Raw genomic sequence first — 16353 nt, forward strand, 5'->3', positions numbered from 1 at the left:
GTTGAATGAAATATAGCTATAATGTGGGACGTGTCATCAGTTTTACACAAACAAATTCTGACGTGGTTCATACGCAGATATGGATAAGCTAACCTTTGATCAATATCCAAACTGCAATAGCGACGAATCACATGATCATTTACTGTACACAAACAAGTATATATTTTCATCCCCTCCCCTCTCTATCTCTCTCTCTCTCTCACACACACACACATATATATATATATATATATATATATATATATATATATATATATATATATATATATATATATATATAGGCACACATATGAGAGGGAGCATCAACGCACCTACACACCTACACCTATTTTTGTAACATGTTCGACATGCGTCATGTGAAACTGGTTACAAGGTATTTCGGAATATTCGACTATCTGAAATTTTTTTAAGGGCCGGATCTACTGGGGACAGTGTCTGTCATCCGTTTATCTTTTATTAATGACGTAAGCCACTACTTTATATACTACCCGTATTGTCATTTGAGGACGTTGTCAATGAATAAATTCTCTGTAAAGCTATTGTTAGTAGGCTAGACTGTGTAGACGACACACAAATGCTTAAGAAGAACTTCACGATATTAAAATGTAGTTTAAATACTAAAAAGCAATATTCTGGACGTTAATAAATAGTTCGCCCCGTAATTCCAACACATACGTTTTAAAAGTGGAGAAATATGTCCTTGGAGAACATCTGGAACATAGTTCTTCCTCTAATATAGTTTTTCCTACGAAAAGGTTTTAGGTTAGTCGTGTGTTTATTGGTAATATATCAGTTAGACCTGTTTTTCAATATGTTCCCAGAAAGTAACACTGGTTATGAGGGACTCAGTTAGTTAGTTCTTCGTATTTTGAAGAAACCGATTAAAGTATAGTACTGTTAGGCATCTGTAATGCAGACAATGGAAGTCAAATTATTACATATATTCCGCTGAATTCCAGACGCACTCCACACAGAGTGTAATTCTACTGTTCATATCTTCCCGGGTAATGGACAAAATCTATTTCTTCAGACAATGAAGACTTTTTAATTTCTGCAATGTATTGATGGACTCCTTCAAATCATTCTAAGAAGAGATGGCTCCTTTTTAGCAAACAGGCCAAAATTTTTTAAACCATTTGCATATATACGTTATAAATTGAGGCACATTTTACGGAAACTACAGCTCTTTTAAGCGTTTCCTAAAGAGTGAGGACTGAAATTAAAACGAATTTTCATATGTAATGTACATAAATAAGGATTATATTTGTTAAAAATTAGATTTTTGACTACAGAAACGTTAATAATTCAGAGAATGGAGAAAAATCTGTGTTTATATCCTTCGGCAAGCATAGCTCTATTTTTCAGTAATGCCCTCTCCATCCATCTTATGTAGCTATACTGTCACATTTTTCTTCATAAGACAATGTTGTATTCTTTATTTAATGAAATTAAAGTTTTTTTTGTAAAATTAAATCAATAATTAAAATTAATATAAATTTTCCTTTTTGAAAAGTGCTTTTATTACAGAAACCTATATTTTAATACATTTCGCCTCAAGTTGCCATCAGAATCTGAGAAATAAAAATGAAAGAAATGAGAAGAAGTTTTATACAGGGCATGCAATTTTACCTACAAATAAATGAAATGAATCCGAACATACCTCATTCGAACAACACCTAATACCTCCTCATTAGATTCCAATATACAAACCGCTGCTGTTACGGATATAGCCTGCCTTAGGTAAAACGACTCGGAGTCCACAGGCGATGGACCTGTTTTTACAATATGCCATAATACTAGGTTGGTGAATAAGCTCGTAGAATTTTTCCATAAATTTAATAAACACAGTAGATACACTTGTCACAAACATTGGTCATCATCAGTATATTCTTCTCCACTGGTTATATCAGTCTGCGAACGTAGGGTAACATTTCGACTACAAAAATTGGTTCAAATGGCTCTGAGCACTATGGGACTTAATATCTGAGGTCATCAGTGCCCTATAACTTAGAACTACTTAAACCGAACTAACCTAAGGACATCACACACATCCATGCCCGAGGCAGGATTCGAACCTGCGACCGTAGCGATCGTGCGGTTCCAGACTGAAGTGCCTAGAACCGCTCGGCCTCATAAGCTGGCTTTTCGGTTCCATGACAGTAGAAAACACGTAATTTTGAGGCGAAGAACTGGTTGAGCCACGTTCTGAGCGCATTTTCGTCTGGAAAGGAAGTTCCTTGTTGGTTGTTTGACAGAGAGCGGGAAACGTGAATACCTGAGGGCGCAAGCTCAGGCTAATCAAGGTGCGTGCGTCATGTCTTGCCAAACTAACTCCTGTATAGTATCAAGCAGATTGTGGACGGGCGTTATCATGGAGTAGCATCACATCACGCAGCATCATCAGCGTTTCGCTCTAATTGTGCTATGAGTACAAAGTAAGTCATATACAGGATTATTTAAAAGTTTACCTAAGGCACCGAAAAGCTGAACTTCAAATATACTGGAATAAGAGGTGTTCACGTTAAGATAGAACTACAGCGCTGCTTGCTAACGATTACACCTGATATGTTCACATCTTTCAAGACCTTTTTGGTTTGTAATACGGTTAGTGTGGCACATAAAACGCGTGTTGCTCATGACGGCCGCAGATTGTTTTAAGGCAGGCTGCCTCACTAAACAGTTACAACCAGCCCATAGTACTTCATCTTTTAAAATTGTATCCGGCAGTGCTTCGTAATTGCTAAGTATGTATAGGAAACGGACATGCGTGCGTCCTAATTCTGGATATGCTATAGGAATCGAGTCAGGACGAAAATTTCGGCTCCTCCTTTCGAATCGCCCATTTTGTGGGCATGAAAATCGAAATAATAATGTCTCGTATGGAGTGTGGATAAAACAGATTTCGGAATGTTCTTATACAATACGTGCCAAAAGTCTATACAATACTTAAATAAACATAGGGACGGACATGGACTGTAGATTTTCTGTTAAAACTGACAGCGAGAAAGAAAATGTTGCGCTGCTCTGTGGAAATGTTCGATTTTCTTTCTTGCTGACGAACTGATGGTAGAATGAAGGCTTTCACGGCAGGATGACTTTGCTGCTGGTGAACCTATCGGAGCATTAGGTCGTAGTCCACGAAACACTTCTGTTCGTGTCGTGTGATTTTTCAGTTATGTAGGTGATTTACGAGTACTCTAGTGGTGAACGGCTACTAAAGTACTCTAAAAGTTTTCGATTGCATTGTGGCATTAAGAATAGACAGAATATAGGTTACTACTGATTATCTTGTGTATTTGTCAGTTCTCATGTTGAACTCTGAACTATATTGAGATGGTGAAAATTTCGTTTACTGTGATCGCGAATGGATTTAGCCACCTAAGATGCACGAAACCTATGTAGTTAGGGGATTCTGCTACTACTTACCACTTTTCGGACTAAACTAATATAAAAACAATATTTAAATAAATGTTAAAAGCGTTTGTTCACACTCAGACCATGCAAATAAATACGAGGCATATTCGGAAAGTAAGGTCCGATTAGGCGCGAAATGGAAACCCCTGAGAAAATCCTATGGAACGTTGCACAGATGTGTTGGGCAGTGTCTTTAGTGTGCCTGTCGATCGCTTCACGCCGGTGTTTTCAGTTCAGAGCGCAAAGTGATCACGCAGATATGCCTAAAACAACAGTGTCTTTCGCCAAGTATGTGGATTTGGTGAGAGATTTCACATGAAGCTATACCAGCGGTTTCGATGGGACTGTTTGGTCACCCAAAATACAGCGTTTAATTGGCTCCCTCATTTGTTCGTCTCTACTTACACGAACCGCTGACTACGAAGATAGCATTTTGGCAGTGTAGAGAATTGACGGAAAGCACAGGCGGGTGCTTTCTGTGAGAAGGGTACGGGAAAGTTTCTACAACGCCACGAAAAGTGTTTTGTCGGAGCGGCGACAACTAGAGGTAGCTGGAAGGTGTGGCTAACAGTTGCGAACAAAAAATTTGTGATTTTTCCTGTGGTTTTCATTTCGCGACTTATTAGATCTTATTTTCCAAAATGTCCTAGTATAATTAGAGGTATTTTCATAAATAAATAAGCCAATATTCTTGCACAAGTACACTCACATTAAATGATAACAGATTATTGTTTAAACGATTATTTAGGCCTGTGTGATGGAAGTGTCTTTTGACTCTCTTTTGAATAGAGTTGTCAGATAACATATGCGTTAACCACATCTTAAATTACCATGATTTTGTATGAGCAATTGTAATCAATAGTTAAATAAGTAACATAGTCATTAAATAAATACACATGTAAGACAAGATATGAGGTGTTCATGTTGCATTCGTTTGCTGCTTTACTGTGGAGAATACCATCTTCTGAGAAACATTTGCATAATGAGAAATAAAAAAACGCAATAAATCAAGAAATTAAATAGATACAGTTTCTAGCTTTCGTGAGTGATAGCTGTAGTGCAATGCTGTCATCCGAGATATTATTTGTTGATATCGCATAAAGTGCATAACAGCTGTCAGTTCAGAGGTTCATTGTAAAAAACTTTAGTCACTGTGAAATTTTAACTTCTGGAGTTTCAAAGATATTGAAAGTATTGTTGTGTCATTTTATGCGCTTCATTTTTATGAGATGGCAGATGTATTCAGATTTGCTTTATTGTTGACTGTGATTTGATGTCGAATTTCAAAGCGCTGTGAAAATCCTTCTTTCGGGCTAGCTGAAACTCCGGCGTTGCAGGCGCATCACCTCTTCTTCCAAGCGTGTGACAACTGTCAATATTTCCTGTAGGGGAATTTGTCCGTTATCCGTCAAGCCTTTGTACCAGCACCAGGGCTCTCCAGTAACGGTCGCTGTGGCCGGGTCTGACAGGGCCCAGCGATTGTGGAATTAATGAACAGACTAAAGAAAAGAAGACAGAAAAGTACATGCAAACACCAGCACTCTTTTCTAAACATTGTAGAATTTAACTAACCAACTTCGTGAATTAATTTAGAAAATCACGACTTTAACTTAACGACAAACAACTTACTGGTCTATTAATCATGTCTCATGTCAAATGTGGCTCATTTCCTACCGTCGCCCTGAGGCTTAAGAGCGGAGGATGGCTGCAATGATAACTGGAAGCTGTAAGTTCAGCCCCAGCGACCATGGAATGCTCTGGGATAGGTCCCCCCTCTGCGCAGATATAAGAGGAAGTCTTCGGTCTTTGAAGCTCTAATATGAAGCGTCGCCTCTCTACAACTCTTGTGCTAGGTGACCGCGCTGCAACTCTAAGACGAAGTGAATCTCTGCTATCCTACTCAAAATGCTTGCTGGTTCTGCCAGTGCTAGATTCTCTTCAACCAGTCGCAGTCCATATTCCAACCAATGAAAACTTAAGATAATAACAACAATTACCCTTCTTCTGAAGAATCTGCCACGATTAGCCACTAATTCACACTATAAGAAAGGTTCCACGTTTCAGCCAATAAAAATGCTGCACATACGCACTCCTGAATCTTCCTCTCCGCTACGAAACTATTTTTGTGAACCAGCAAGTAACTGCCTTACAAAATTTAAACATCCACTCTTACTGATATACTTTTAGTCAACTATAATCCTCTTGGCCTGAGTGCATCGTGTTTCCCACTCCTTTGCAGATTCGTATGTTTTCCGAAAATATTTTTTCCTTCCACAATTTACAACCTCCCGAAAGCCATCTTCAGGGATGATCTACGAGCACTTTATATTCACATGGGGCATTGTTTCTGACAATGGCCGGCCACAAGAATACCTGTCTTAGGGCCTGGACTTTCAGCCAGAATCGATAATTCAATAAATTTATCTCAACAAAATGCAACCAATAAAATCACATATTTGACATTTACCAATTTTAGTACAGAAATCACACCAACTTCTTCGTTTTCTGTAGCTATCTTCTGTATACACGTCTGAGACTCTCCAGTCCTTCCAGTATAACAGAGTTGAGAACCCTGCGGAGTTCCACCTTCAACAACGTACGCTGAACAGCGTGATGCGAAAAGCTTGATCCTGTGCCAGTATTGTGCTCTGTCGTTAGATCTGTCACTGATCACTGCCTATTTGGCTCTACAAAGCGGGCAAACCTCCAACTTGCCCGATACGTGATGAGGTGTTGACGTCCAAAACCTTGTCGCCATCGTGTTGCATTACTGCCCTTAAACTACTCCCCGTAAATGCTCACGACAGAAGCACGCTAACAAGCGATTGTCTTGCAGTTTCCGAGATGGTCGTTCCCAGGCGCCGAGTCATAAACTCCGTCCTTTGTCAGAGTGGCTTATGGTAGAGATATTCTCATTTACGTCCCGTGTCATCGCCATTCGTCTCTGCTCCTCATATACACAGGGTGTTTCAGTAAGAGTATGCAAAAATATAACAGGACATAGAGGATACTCCAATGAACAATGTGACGATCGAGGTGGGGTCGGAGAAGCCAGCATACGGAGGTAATAGGTATAAAATGAGATTAATGTGCGCTATTTTATTCACATTAGGTAGAGTTAAATGCAAATACCATCACTGACACAATTAACTTACCATTTGTACTGTATCTTACAAAATGTGCTGAAACTGACGGCCGTCAGCCTCAGTGCAAGAGTGACATCGGAGTGCAATATTCTGACGCACCCTGACAAATATCTCTGGTGTGTTCCAAATCACAGAACAGGCAGCTAGAATTCTGGCAACTAATTCCATCTCCGTATCCATTGGGTTCTCATACACAAGTGACGTTAGATATCACCATGGAAAATAATCAACGGGATTCAGTTCAGGTGGCCTCGCAGGCCATGAAGTAGGACCTCCACTTCCAATCCTGCGATCAGGATTTACAGCACTGAGATGACTGCGGACGTCCACACTGAAGTGTGGTGGTTCCCCGTCCTGTTGTATTCACATCCTGTCACGAACAGCCTAGGGTATCCAGAATGACATTTTCACTCTGCAGCGGAGTGTGCGCTGATATGAAACTTCCCTTAGTTTAAAACTGTGTGCCGGACCGAGACTCGAACTCGGGACCTTTGCCTTCCGCGGGCAAGTGCTCTACCAACTGAGCTACCCAAGCACGACTCACGCCCCGTCCACACTGCTTTACTTCTGTTAGTACCTCGACTCCTACCTTCCAAATTTTCAGAAGCTCTCCTGCGAACCTAGCAGAGCTAGCATTCCTGAAAGAAAGAATGTTGCGGAGACATGGCTTAGCCACAGCCTGGGGGATGTTTCCAGCATGAGATTTTCACTCTACATCGGAGTGTGCGCTGTAATGAAACTTCCTGGCACATTAACACTGTGTTTCGGACAGAGATTCGAACTCCATACCTTTGCCTTTCGCGGGCAAGTGCTCTACCATATGAGCTGCAGAGTGAAAATCTCATTCTGGAAACATCCCCCAGGCTGTGACTAAGCCATGTTTCCGCAGCATCCTTTCTTTCAGGAGTGCTAGTCCTGAAAAGGTTCGCAGGAGAGCTTCTGTAAATTTTGGAAGGTAGGAGACGAGATACTGGCAGAAGTAAAGCTGTGAGGACGCGGCATGATTCGTGCTCAGTTGGAAGAGCACTTGCCCGCGAGAAGCAAATGTCCCGATTTCGAGTCTAGGTCCGGCACACAGTTTTAATGTGCCAGGAAGTTTCAGCCTAGGGTATGTTCTCCAACAACTCAGGTAGAACTCTTTGCACGAACCTCTAGTACAGGTGTCCATTCAGACGGCCAGGTAGAAGACACGGCTTGTCCTTCTTGTTTCGTTGCAGGAAATAAAAACTGTACATGTAATTAAACAGCACAGTGCATGTAAAATTGTAATCATGTTACTTGTCAATAAGCTGAAAAACAGTAATGCTAGATAAAGCGGTACACAAGTTTACTTCCTTATCTCGTGAAGCCGGCTTCTCCGATCTCAGGCTTCCTACCTCAAGTTGTTCAGTGGAGCATTCTCTATGTCCTGTTACATTCTTGTACGATCTTACGGAAGCGCTCTACTACTCGTGCCTGCAACGCCAACAAGCTGCATTCACTATTCCTGTGGCAGTTTTCATAATGTTTTCGCTGTTGAGTTTAAATGTCGTGGGAAAAAGTCGTATTTCAGACCGTTCTTCAAATTCTGTCTCGGCGAACCGCTAATGTATCTCTTCTGTTTTGGAACGTTCAAAAGGAGATACTCCGTGTGAAGTACTGTACCACCCATGGTCACGGTACAGTTGTTACCGAGGTCTGCCTGCCTTCCGTGTGCCAGTGGGCCCGAGCTCAAACACAGCTTGGAGCTCGGACCTGCTTGCCGAGCGCTGTGTACACGCCCGACCGCTGCCACTGCCACAGCCGGAAATTCTCTCTCCAAACACAGTGGAGGCTGCCTGGCGCTGCTATGGGGGTAGTACCTCCCAGAGAAAGCACAGAGGTCTACATTTAGCTTACCTACAGACCCAAGGTTGTTCTTCATCAGAGGGTCAGCACACACACTACTTTCGTGTCTGTGCTGACAGTATGATGACGATCAACTGGTACTTTCAAAGCTGTTTGGTATTTTACTTTATTTTGCTTCTGTTTTAACTTCAACGTGATTAAACTATTCACCCATTACATTGTGTAGCCTTAAACAATTATACTATATAGGCATAACTGCACTTGGTGAGCAAGACGTATGATACAGGCGAAATACCCTCAGACTTTAAGAAGAACATAGTTCCAATCCCAAAGAAAGCAGGTGTTGACAGATGTGAAAATTACCGAACTATCAGTTTAATAAGCCACGGCTGCAAAATACTAACACGAATTCTTTACAGACGAATGGAAAACCTGGTAGAAGCCGACCTCGGGGAAGCTCAGTTTGGATTCCGAGGAGATGTTGGAACACGTGAGACAATACTAACCCTACCAATTATCTTAGAAAATAGATTCAGGAAAGGTAGACCTACGTTTCTAGCATTTGTTAACTTAGAGAAAGTTTTTAACAATGTTGACTGGAATACTCACTTCCAAATTCTGAAGGTGGCAGGGGTAAAATACAAGGAACAAAAGGCTATTTACAATTTGTACAGAAACCAGATGGCTGTTATAAGAGTCGAGGGGCATGAAATGGAAGCAGTGGTTGGAAAGTGAGTGAGACAGGATTGTAGCTCAACCCCGATGTTATTCAATTTGTATATTAAGCAAGCAGTAATAGAAACAAAAGAAAAATTCGGAGTAGGAATTAAAATCCATTGAGAAGAAATAAAAACTTCGAGGTTCGCCGATGACATTGTAATTCTATCAGATACAGGAAAGGACCTAGAAGAGCAGCTGAACGGAATGGACAGTGTCTTGAAAGGAGGATATAAGATGAACATCAACAAAAGCAAAACGAGGATAATGGAACGCAGTCGAAATAAGTCGGGTAATGCTGAGGGTATTAGATTAGGAAATGAGACGCTTAAAGTAGTAAATGAGTTTTGGTATTTGGGGAACAAAATAACTGATGATGGTCGAAGCAGAGAGGATATAAAATGTAGACTGGCAATGGCAAGGAAAGCGTTTCTGAAGAAGAGAAATTTGTTAATATCGAGTATAGATTTAAGTATGAGGTAGTCTTCTCTGAAAGTATTTGTATGGAGTGTAGCCATGTATGGACGTGAAACATGGACTATAAACAGTTTGGACAAGAAAAGAATGAAAGCTTTCGAAATGTGGTGCTATAGAAGAATTCTGAAGATTAGATGGGTAGATCAAACAACTAATGAGTAAATATTGAACAGAACCGGTGAGAAATTTGAGAAGAAGGGCTCAGTTGGTGGGACATATTCTGAGGCATCAAGGGATCACCAGTTTAGTATTGGAAGGCAGCGCTTAGGGTAAAAATCGTAGAGGGAGACCAAGAGATGAATACACTAAGCAGATTCAGAAGGATGTACGGTAGCAGTAGGTACTAGGAGATGAAGAAGCTTGTACAGGATAGATTAGCATGGAGAGCTGCATCAAACCAGTCTCTGGACAGAAGACCACAACAACAACAGGCATAACCGATTACAAAAAAGTATAGCCTAGTTCGGCCGAAACGGGTATTTGAAGAAAGTATGTGATGCAAATCGCGTTTTGTTTGGAAAATTTTTCTCATATACAGGGCGAGTTTTAGAAATGTATAGAGACGTCGCTTGCGGAAAGTACAGATTATTTGCGGACGGAAACTGCATTTTCATGCCACTTTTTCGACAGTGATTTGCTTTTAGTTATACGAATGAGCCACAGGAACCACATGTAGCCAAACAGACTGCCACATACACCTGACCGAACAAGCATCCAACTTCCTCGTTAATATGGACAAAACGCGTGTGGCGGGTGTATCGTGTTTGTATAGTGCACTGCGATGTGTTTCCATGATATTTAAATAAACTGCAAAAGCAAATGAAAGTTATAGTTACTATCGCTAATCCTTCTATTAAAAATTGATATCATTTCCAGAAAAAAAACGCATTAATACCCTGACTCAATTATATCGGGAACAAAACTGATGCTATGTCAGTATTTTAACTATTTGTGCCCAGAAGTGCGCAAGATTTGCGTAAATTTCTTCTACACACATCAGAGTAATAGATTCCAGTAGAAAATGTATTAGTAAAGTTCTTACGAATTTCATTCGGAAATTGACTCGTTTGTATGTAAAGGTGTATTATAGCGTTACTAATATTTACTTTTCAACCAGCCTGTCTGTATTTTTACTTAATACTCGGTGATCGCTGTGACAGCGAAAACGCTAAGCTGAACGTACTCGGCAGCATATGTCCGGCATAACCACTGTTTACCTTTAAGCTTGGATAAAGATTGAATGAACTTTTTCTTGAGGAAGTAGGCTTGAAGTGACGTATTTGGCAAAATTAGTTAGGCCAATTACAATGGTTGCCAACAACAGAGGACTGATGCTACGTAAAACTATCTTATGTATCTCATCTGAGGGCACTATACTACAAATAAGTTTTTCTTTTATAACCAACGAAATTTATTACTGTATACTGAAAGCTCTTATGTAAATAATTCATACCGTTATTATTAGAAGACTTGTATTTTAATAAAAAGCTATTACAATCAAGTCCGTGTAAGTTAGCGGTAATCATAAGAGAGCTAGGGTGGGTCTTGGTTCGCTGGACAAAAGGAGTAAAGACTAGTAATTACTAATATCTTTTGTAGTCGGAATCAGAGATGAAATGAAATGATCGTATGGCATTTATTGGGCGGAATATCTAGTACTTTCAGTTCATTAAACAGATCAGAAATAATTCAGCTGGTTTTTCAGTAAATCCTAGCCAGGAGACAGTCACGCCGGAGATGTGGACAAGCAAAACTGCGTCGCATTTTCTGAAGACAATTCCAAGAAATGCTACCAGCCAAAGAAGAAATACGGTGTTTCTAAAGCTATAACCATCCTTCGATTGTTTCGCTGCGTTTTGAGTCCCACGCCCTTCATTTGGATGCAATCTCTACCATTTGATCAATTACACATGACTTAGTTTGTTTTACGTTTTTATTATTGATATTGTTCTGTAAATATTAGTTTATGTGAAAAATGGTACAAAACTTTTCCATTCCTTTCAGCATTTTTTATATGTCACTTGGCACTTGATTTTCTGTAAACATCTAAACGTCATCTTGTGTAAAAACCGCTGAATTCATACGTGTTGAGGCTTTGATAACCGTCAAAGACCTGCAGGAGAATTTTATGTTGGCTGAGTACAGGTAAAGAAAAATGTGCATCTCCACGTACTGGCTGGTAACCGTTGTTCCTAACAGGAGTAACTTTTATTATTATTTAATTATCTTGTCTTGCAAAGACTCATTTAAGAGCATTTCAGCTACACATACCAGTTACTTTCAGTAATAAAATGCGTAAAGAAAAAATTAAGAGCTTAAGTTTTTGTTTGTAGTTCGGCCTGTTAGTTACATGTTTCATGAGTTCCATCCTTGTTATAGGGTTAATTAATGTACAGAATATTTATTAGTTTGTATTTAAATATGGCTTCATAATGACCGTTTGTACACGAGTTCACACAACAGTAAAGAATATGAAGTTCGGTATGGAGATATGCTTGTGCCCGTTGTGCACTAAACGAACTGCACTTTAATATGTAAACGTTTTTATAAAGAATAGAATGAATTACCCAATGGAAAATTTCCCAGCTAACCTTCATATTTACCTTTTATATTTCTCGGGTGTTTAATACCTAAGAGATTTGTGCAATTCAGAGCTGCAGTCAATTTTAATGAGTTTTAATGATTAGTTATGAAGATGAAACTTCCTGGCAGTTAAAAACTGAGTGCCGAACTGGGATCTTTACCTCTCCCGAGCAAGCGCTCTACCGAATGAACTACCTGAAAATGACTCACGAACCGTCTTCACTTTACCTCATCTCCTGCCTTGCAAACTTCACAGAAGCTCAGTTGGTGGTGCACTTGTCAACGAAAGACAAAGATTCTGGGTTCGAGTATCGGTACGGCACAGTTTTAATCTCTCAGGGATTTTCAGATCAGACACACTCCGTTGCAGAGTGAAAATTCAATAAGGAGCCCCAACCCCCAAGCTCTGGCTAAGCTGTTTTTCCTTAGTATCATTCTTGCAGTATAGTTAGTCTCGAATATTTTGCAGGAGAACTTCAGTGAAGTTTATTACGTCAGCGACCAAATACACTGCTGGCCATTAAAACTGCTACACCATGAAGATGAAGTGCTAAAGACGGGAAATTTAACCGACAGAGAGAAGATGCTGTGATATGCAAATGATTAGCTTTTCAGAGCATTCACACAAGGTTGGCGCCGGTGGCGACACCTACAACGTGCTGACATGAGGAAAGTTTCCAACCGATTTCTCATACACAAACAGCAGTTGACCGGCATTGCCTGGTGAAACGTTGTTGCGATGCCTCGTATAAGGAGGAGAAATGCGTACCATCACGTTTCCGACTTTGATAAAGGTCGGATTGTAGCCTATCGCCATTGCGGTTTATCGTACCGCGACATTGCTGCTCGCGTTGGTCGAGATCCTATGACTGTCAGTAGAATATGGAATCTGTGGGTTCAGGGGGGTAATTCGGAACGCCGTGCTGGATCCCAACGGCCTCGTATCACTAGCAGTAAAGATGAAAGGCATCTTATGCGCAGGGCTGTAACAGATCGTGCACCCACGCCTCGATCCCCGAGTCAACAGATGGGGACCTTTGCAAGACAACAACCATCTGCACGAACAGTTCGACGACGTTTGCAGCAGACCGTGGCTGCGGTTACCCTTGACGCTGCATCACAGGCAGGAGCGCCTGCGATGGTATACTCAACGACGAACCTGGGTGCACGAAGGGCAAAACGCAATTTTTCGGATGAATCCAGGTTCTCTTTACAGCATCATGATGATCGCATCCGTGTTTGGTGACATCGCGGTGAAAGCACATTGGAATCGTGTATTCGTCATCGCCATACTGGCGTATCACCTGGCGTGATGGTGTGGGGTGCCATTACTTATGCTTCTAGGTCACCTCTTGTTCGCATTGACGGCACTCTGAACAGTGGACTTTACGTTTCAGATGTGTTACGACCCGTGGCTCTACCGTTCATTCGGTCCTTGCGAAATCCAACTTTTCAGCACGATAATGAACGACCGCGTGTTTCAGGTCCTGTACGGGCCTTTCTGGATATAGAAAATTTTCGATGGCTGCCTTGGCCAGTACATTCTCCAGATCTCTCACCAATTGAAAACGTCTGGTCAATGGTGGCTGAGCAACTGGCTCGTCACAATACGCCAGTCACTGCTCTTGGTGAACTGTGGTATCGTGTTGCAGCTGCATGGGCAGCTGTACATGTACACACCATCCAAGCTCTGTTTGACTCAATGCCGAGGCGTATTAAAGCCGTTATTACGGCCAGAGGTGGCTATTCTGGGTACCGATTTCTCAGGATTTATGCACCCAAATTGGGTGATAGTGTAATCACATGTCAGTCCTGGTATAATACATTTGTCCAATGAATACCCGTTTATCATCTGCATTTCTTCTTGGTGTACCAGTTCTCATGGCCAGTAGTGTAGTTATGTAGTGTAGAGCTCAAATGATGGATCATAGACCTTGTGGTAGGTATTTTGTGATTCTGTCTACATCAGTCGCATGCGGCTTTATGGTTTTCTTATTTCTGTAAAAGTTTTATGAAGTAGTGGCTGCATATATATCCTGAAATGTAAACATATATTTTTTATATTAAAAAGTGTTGGGAGAATACTTGCATGCGAAAGACAAAGGTTCCGGATGCGAGTCGCAGAGCGGTACACAGTTTTAAAGTGCTACGAAGTTTGGTGTCAGCGCACACACCGATACAGAATGAAAATTCATTGTGGTAAGTTAGGAACATCTTTTTTTTTAGCGTTCCGATGAATGATGTTATTATTTCTTTTGGAGCTACAACGAATTTAATGTCACCCTTTAGTATGACACGCTTTTGCGAAAAAGAATTATTTTCTTGAAGAAAATGTATCCCAAAATCTAATTCGTTTTAAATTTGGTGAATACAATTACGAAAAATATGTTAACTTACTGATTTATGTATCTTGAAGCTGGTATGAGAGCAGAGCAAAAATCACTTTTCTTTTTTTTCTTCATTTCGATTTGAATTTTGAGTAATATGTGCACCAAAACTTTTGCGGATTTTTCCTTACTAATTTATGATCATTTTTGTTAAAATTTGTTAATTGAAGCTCAGCATTGGTTCAGGTCGCGTCAGTTGCAGTGTTCAGGCCCTTCCCGTGAAAATACCGGTAGATTTCTGTGAGAAAAGCGGCTCCAAATTGGGAAAAAGATTCCGTCCATTAGCAACCATGTTTAATGTAGTTTGCTTTTCTGTAGGCTGGTGCGATAGCTAGACTATGTTGCAGTTTATAAAAATATGAGCTGTTGAGTATTATACAATGTGTTTCCAGTAGCATGCCTTCCTCTCGTCGACTTACTGCAGTATAAAAAATAGATATGAAACTACTATTTACATTATAACTAGATGCACAAGGTAGGTTATCTAATTGTTGAGTCAGAATTTCTTTATTTGATCTGCTATAATTTTTTTTGATAAAACATTCAGCTGCGTTTTATCAATAAGCTGCAGCTGTTAAGATGTTGCGTGTCAGCATTAAATTCAAAACCGTTTATTCAGTATTGTGACACAGCGATGACTAATGTGAAATATTGCCACACAGAAAGAAACTCATGATTCCATCATATGATATATTGCTATGTGTACAGATAAAATCAGTTTATAGTGCTTGACAAAAAAGGTTAAGGATCGAAAAGGGGACGAGGAAACGAAATGAAACTTCACGGTTTGAAAGAATAACGTATGTAATGTTATTTCAGTCATTAAAAAGTCAAGTTTGATTTATAAAGATCTGGGTGGTATTAGCGCAATTATCAGAAAGACTTTGCACCTCCTCCTGCCCAGGACACACCGACTGGCAAGCTGGCCAACAAATGTTGTGACTGGCTATGGGCTATGGGACGGCGTTGATGTCTGAGTTGGTTCCACATACGATCGGCCGGTGACAGGTCTGGACATCTTACCGACTAAGGGAGTGCCTCAATAGCAGGCGTAGTTCATATAGACACGTTCCATGCGTAGACAGCATTGCCATGTTGAAAAGTGGGACATCGATACTGTCGCATAGAGGGCAACTAACACATGAAGACGTACCGTTGTGCCGTCAGCACGTCATCAATCACTTATAGTCATAACGTGAAATAATGATGACTCCCTAGACACCAACGAAGGTCATGCGGGGTAATGCGGAACCGCGATTCATCCCTGAATCCAGTGTGACGTGATTTATCAGAAGCCCATGCTTCCTCGTCACAACACCACTAAAAAAGACAACCATTTGCGTTGCTGTGTTAACGACAGCCTGTGCATGAGACAGTGAATACCTGGCCTGTCTGGCTGTAGTCTCCGACCACTGGTCCAGGGCGACACATATTGATGTAGGGAGTCTGTAACTCGTCCTCGAATGGAGGCGCAGATGTGAAGAGATTACAAAGTACTCGGAACACAATACGGCGGTCCTCGGCGTGGTCGACTAGAACCTGGTGACGACACCAAACACGGACAACAATAATGCTCTCCGGGGCCGTTGTGCCTGTCGCAGGGAATTGCAACTCTCATCGTTCAACATACTTGCCAATGGAATGTGCTTGTATGAAGTTATACTGACCTCCGACCATGTCGTCTGGCTGCTTCAAATTTTTGTTACGCAGTGTGTATTTCATGTGTTGTTCTTTTGAAATAACCTGTAAACAACACCTCTTTCACCATCCATCTTCACAGAGTCGCGTTTATAAGAGATCTC

At 40.8% G+C, this 16353-nt stretch overlaps 1 protein-coding gene and 1 non-coding gene across 4 annotated transcripts in view; one reads left to right on the forward strand and one right to left on the reverse strand.

The window, feature by feature from the left end:
- The window catches only part of LOC126278966 (guanylate cyclase 32E), an 829856-nt gene that overhangs the window by 52433 nt on the left and 761070 nt on the right, over positions 1-16353 (forward strand). The window lies entirely within an intron of this gene.
- Trnap-cgg (transfer RNA proline (anticodon CGG)) lies at positions 7022-7096 on the reverse strand. The gene has a single exon. It is a non-coding gene; the product is annotated as a tRNA-Pro (tRNA).

The sequence above is a fragment of the Schistocerca gregaria genome, chromosome 1, assembly GCF_023897955.1.
Source record: "Schistocerca gregaria isolate iqSchGreg1 chromosome 1, iqSchGreg1.2, whole genome shotgun sequence".
NCBI classification, from domain to species: Eukaryota; Metazoa; Arthropoda; class Insecta; order Orthoptera; family Acrididae; genus Schistocerca; species Schistocerca gregaria.